This window comes from Sinohyriopsis cumingii, unplaced genomic scaffold (assembly GCF_028554795.1).
Source record: "Sinohyriopsis cumingii isolate HCF-2022 unplaced genomic scaffold, ASM2855479v2 utg001621l, whole genome shotgun sequence".
NCBI classification, from domain to species: Eukaryota; Metazoa; Mollusca; class Bivalvia; order Unionida; family Unionidae; genus Sinohyriopsis; species Sinohyriopsis cumingii.
Window position 1 is genome coordinate 102501 of NW_028316027.1, and position 5943 is coordinate 108443.

Below are 5943 nucleotides of genomic sequence, written 5' to 3' on the forward strand. Positions count from 1 at the left end.
TAGGTAGTTAGGTACGAATTCGTGAAGTAGCGTACCGTATTGATAATACATAACCTGTATATGTAGGTATGTACGATCTTTGTTAATCTTGTAGATATATGTACCACTGTATTGATTTGCATGAATGTTTGTAATTTGTCTGTGCATGTGTTTGCATCCAACTTCTTTTTCTAATTTGACCAAAGTATTAAGAATCTTGAATTTTATTTAAATTGCTGTTATAAATACTCGATTTCAGAAAGTCAACGAGACTCTGCACACATTTGCATGGATATTAAACACATAAGTACAACTCTTAGTCCACTGTATGGTCTTCTGAATTTGATTTTCATTTGCTAAAGGAATATTTCCTCCCAACACGGTCTATTCTATGCAATATATTCAGAACACATTCTACACTCTTCTTATGTTTAAGGTACCGACGAGTACAACACTGATATAAATATACAAATCTTAGTCATTTGTGCCGTTTTATGAATTTGCCCTACATTTGTTATCGGACAATTTCCTCCCAACACGCTCTATTCTATGCAATACTCATACCACATTCTACACCTTTCTGGTGTTTACGGTACCGAGAAGGACAAACTGATATAAATATAGAGCTCGTACGTAGGGAGAAAAATGTTAATAGTATTCTGCTGACAAAGTTTCAAAGGATTTTCTTTTACCGTATGCGTTAGTGAATAGTACCATACTACAATGAATAACTTTGATATCTTCTATTATACTTTGTCACCATAAGCTTCAGTACAGTTTGTTGTATAAGAATTCCACGAAATAAATTCATTTTTCAATATTGATGATATTGCTGAAAGTTTTTCAATGGTGCAATACATAACGGATTGTTACAGATGTCACGGCCTTGACCTTCAAGCGACCTTTAAACTTTGAATACAAGTCGTGTCAGTGGGTTAGGATAGCATGTCAGAAACTCGGGGAAAATGAATACCACCCATTCACATTAACCTCCGCTCCACACGAGGAGAAGTTACAGCTGCATATCAGGGCAGTTGGGCCCTGGACCATGAATCTTCGCAAGACATACGACGTCAATGAGAGGGGAGACAAACCGCTTCCCATGGTAAAGTCTTTAATCATAATTTTAGTACTCGGGTCCAACAATAATAGTGTAGTGTTGTAACTCTAAATAGAAAGTCCAACAGTAAATAACTGCTAATAGTTGGAAATCTTGCAAAATATATGCATGGAGAGTGTTTGGTTACATGTCTGATACTAATATAATCTATGATGGGGTTTGCACCGAAGCAAGTACTGAGGTAAATAATGTAACCCCGCGATTGGGATTTCCTTGTCTCGATGCAAACGCCAACGTAGATTATTTTTCTCACCCAACATGTTATGTTAAAGTTATAAGAACTCTTCATTTTTGCAATATAGTTCATCACTCACTAATATTTCTTCACATTTATCTGTAGGTCTTTTGATCGTATAATATTTTCTAAAAACCATAATTCTACTCTTGGTGGAATCGATCTATATTTACCGCTAATGCTCCATCATCCACAAACAGATACAACTTGACAGTTGTAATTATTACTTGCTGAAATTATTGCGCGAAGAGGTCTACAGCCACGTGCAAATGTTGTTTGTATATGGAGCGTGACTACGAATATGTTAATAGGTGCTGTGGCTTGACCAGTCCATCGGAAGTACACAATTTTGTACGGGTGTGAATCGAAAAATATAAAACTCGTGATAGTATTGAGGTACTATAACATTTTATAGATGGATGTTTTAGTAAATTAACGATGAAATATTAATATTTATTACAAAGACAAGGTTTGATTTCCTCTGTTCTAATAAAATCGATGTATGGTTAATACTGAAACGATACTGAGTAAGCAGTGATAGGCCATAATGAAGAGAAAATGTAACATGAGTGACACTGCCTTGGATTTATTCATGGGTAGTTAGAGATATCTGTCACTATCATATATAACTCTCCAATTCATTGAAAGAGGTGAAACTGTTTGTGACATACTGTGCTGTAATTGGTAATGATCGCAAAAGTATCCCGAAGTATGAAACACCACATAACACATTCCATAGCGGATAACCATGTGCTGAACTTTCAAATTCGTGGTTTCCTAGAACATTGTTATTTTAATCTTAGAAATATGGCAAGTGTTCCTATTATTAGTAGTGTCCGAATATGCTACAGGGCGCTACTGATGTAGCGTGTCGACGGATCAATGATTCATTCTAACAGCTAAGTCCATGATTATTAATTCTGATTGATCGTTAATCCTCTATTCTATTCAGGCACATTGGGGATGTTTAAAAGTTAGACGAAAACAAGTTTTATATAACACATTTCTTGTTACTAAGTTTTCGGTAGTTGTTGACATATTTAGGATTTTTGTAACCAGTGCTCTGTATCACCCTTGTGTCTGCAACATTGTATTCGAATAGACATATATATTTATCAAGCTTGAGTTTTTAATGTGGCTATAAGCCACACGTGGCACGTTTGTTTTCATAGGAATTTGTTTCCATTGTTGAGCTAAGCTTTCTTGTCCCAACTGGTGCCCGTACAATCTTCTTTTTTAAGTTATTTATATCTCGCCTCCAAACACTATTTGGAAAATTTCCTAAAGTATCGGCATGTGTGTCATAGGAAACAACTCTAAATATTGAGCCAAGCAGAATAAAACAATGATTGCGTCTCTTGATAAAGTAGTTCTTAGCAGGTGGACACTGTGACCAAGACGACTGGACTGAGACGGCCAGACTGAGATAGGAATATTATGGTTACCAAAAATAGCAACATTCGCAGTGAGGCAGATAATATGCGTTTTACCTAGTGACATGCTGTCGATAATTGATACTTGATAGAAAATTTGACTTGATATCCTCCCCACCACCGAAAAAAAAAACAAAAAAAAAAACATGCCACCTAAGAAACTTGATGTTGAATGAAGTATGTAACAAACTGTAGGCTTATAAGGCTGTTAAACATATTTTTTAGTAGCACGATCGTATTTTCTGTATGGTAACTAAAGCTGTGTGTGGGTGTAATAATTTACGATGCAAGTAGAATTCATAATTTACTATCAAAGGTATATGAGGTAAAATGTTAGTGAACTCTACACATTTTCGATCCAATGAACGTGAAATAATAACGTTTGACACTAAATGAATATGATTTCTTCATATGTATCTCTTTCCATAGTTGTATTTGGACGGTCCGTTTGGGGAGGGACATCAAGATTGGTACAGGTTCCCAGTATCGGTGTTGATCGGAGGAGGTATCGGCGTCACTCCATTCTCCTCCATCCTCAAAGACATTAACCATAAATCAAAGATAGGGGCCAAGTTTCCTTGTACAAAGATATGATGTTCAGTTTATTTCGTTCATATATCTTTAATATCTCCAATATTAAATATATGTCTAACTCGTTATCCAGACAAAGTTTATTATTTAGATTTTCTTAAGCTACAAATTTGCCTCAAATCCCATTGACAAAATTCAATTAGCGTTGCACTTCTTGTCGGCAATAAATTATTACCGTTTCGTGATCTTAAATCTGCCTTCGTGTGTTCTACAGTAAAACTGAATAAAAAGATATCAAGATTAACCTTAGAATTATCCTGATAGAACTGCAAATTGTTTTTACTTAAAGGTGTACTTCTTATGGGTTACAAGAACACAGAAACAGTTCGAGTGGCTGACGGATATCATTCGGGAGGTGGAAACGACGGATCGCAAGAACCTGGTCAGCACACACATTATCATCACCCAGTTCCAGCAGAAATATGACCTCCGCACCACCATGTTGGTAATGCCATATTTGTCTTATTGACCTATTCTAAATTTATCTTACAAACAAACACATTTAGATTGTATGTCTTTAACCCATTTGACTGTATAATCTAGGTTTTACTTCAAAGCGTCTATCGAAATATGTTTTCTGTATATTTCTGCTCGTTAAGGCAAAGTTCTTATATAGTTATAATGCATGTATATATATATATATATATATATATATATGAATTTAATAGAATTAAAGGTAAGCTGGATCAACATCTATTCTTCCACTTTTCAAACGCATTGATGTTTCTGAATATCTGTTGCTTAAAGCCCGAAGATCCACCCAAGCATATGTATAGGTACATAAGTCTTCCTGCCAATGGATGCTGCAGCCTTAAAATAAGAGAATTATTAATGACGGATTTTGGACATTAAACAAGGGCAAAAACGAAAAAAACCAAATAGTTTTACTTAGCCATTTGCTTATATTAACTTACATTAAAATCAAATCAATTTTACTGCAATCATATATTCTGTAATGACACCATTTCATCATGACGCTTTGTTTTCCAGTACGTATGTGAGCGCCACTTCCACAAGATATCCGGTAGGAGTCTGTTTACTGGACTGAAGGCAATTACCCATTTCGGTCGCCCTGAGTTTGTGGATTTCCTCCAGTCTCTTCATTATCAACACCCACATGTAAGGAAAATACACTTCCTAAAATGGTGCATGTGATAAATTTAAATTTAATGATACAGTCTGTTAGAATTTGCTGCATCAACATTAAAAAAAGAAATTATTTTGAATTGTTTTGTTGCATTATTTGCCTTCTCGAAACTGTTTTGACTTATTATTTCCTAAGTGGATTTGGTATGAGGACCATGCGCATTTTATTTTATTTAAAAATGTATTTGATATCTTTTGAGACTTTGTCCTTTTCTTTTGAGTCCGATACCTTTTCAGGACAGCCCAGAAAGGATACCTCGATGTTTTGTTGGAAAGTCCCTGAGCTCCCATTTCATTGGCATAATATATTAAATAATGTGTTAGAAATACAGCTGAAAATCTACTGACGAATCACTCGATGGACCATTCGAAGTCAGTCCACCAGTGTACCTTGCCAAACCAGTTCTACCCGTTCCACCATTCAAAGCTAATAACATAATGTTTATGCAGGTTTCTTGCTTAATATTGTACATTAACATGTAATTTTCAGCCTGTTTCTTGTTTCGTTTCCGCGTGTTATCATTTATGTAAAAATTGCATGGTGTTCCTCTTTACAGGTAAAACAGATTGGTGTATTCAGCTGTGGTCCACAGCCGATGATCCAAGCGGTGGAGAAGGCCTGTTCGGAGGTTAAGCAGTACGAGAACTTCCCGTCATATCAACACCACTTTGAGAACTTCTGAGACTCAGAGGCTTTACAAAATGAAATTGTTTATTACTTCCGTAAAATTGTTTCTTTTTACTTGAAGCAACATCTTGTTAAAACTCTGAAATCTCATTTTAAGCTAACACAGTGTGGTTTGAACAATTTGTCTTCACATGGGTCAACATAGACCTTTCTTTTCATATGAACCTACATTTGTATACGAATGTTCTGATATGCGAATGGGTTGCGTCTGGAACTTTGGGTGTTATGCACAGTTGTTCTGGTTTATATTATTTGAAATTTATATTGGATTAGTTCGAGTCCCTTGTGTGCCGATGGATCATTGTATTCTCATGTTGTATAAGCTTCATATGTGCAAGATTTGCTGCATGCTTTATCAATGCTTTGATAGATACCGTCACGATGTCCCTTTTGTCTGACAAGATGGGAATGTCAGGGAAGTGATAAGCACTAATTCAGGACAAGAAAAGAAGGATCAAAGATTCCAAATGCATGCATTTCCGAATTGTTGTATTTGTAGATGATTCTAGATAATATACCATACGAACTTTTACATTAGACGTCTACGTGATAAATCCGTTTTTCCTTTTTCTTGTAGAGTTGTTCATGCTACCACCAGTGCCTGCGTATATAAAATATATCCATTTAGGGTGCGTATCTACTGTTTTTTTGCAGCCGCGATGTTCATACGTTTGAGGCAAAGAAACCGAAACAAGATTATCATTATTTTAGCATGTAAACAATAATCGTTACGTATTATTTTGTGGCGGAA

At 35.6% G+C, this 5943-nt stretch overlaps 1 pseudogene; it reads left to right on the top strand.

The window, feature by feature from the left end:
* LOC149771860 (dual oxidase 2-like) overlaps nt 1-5637 on the top strand; it is a 93363-nt pseudogene extending 87726 nt beyond the window's left edge.
* The last annotated feature ends 306 nt before the right edge of the window (nt 5638-5943 follow it).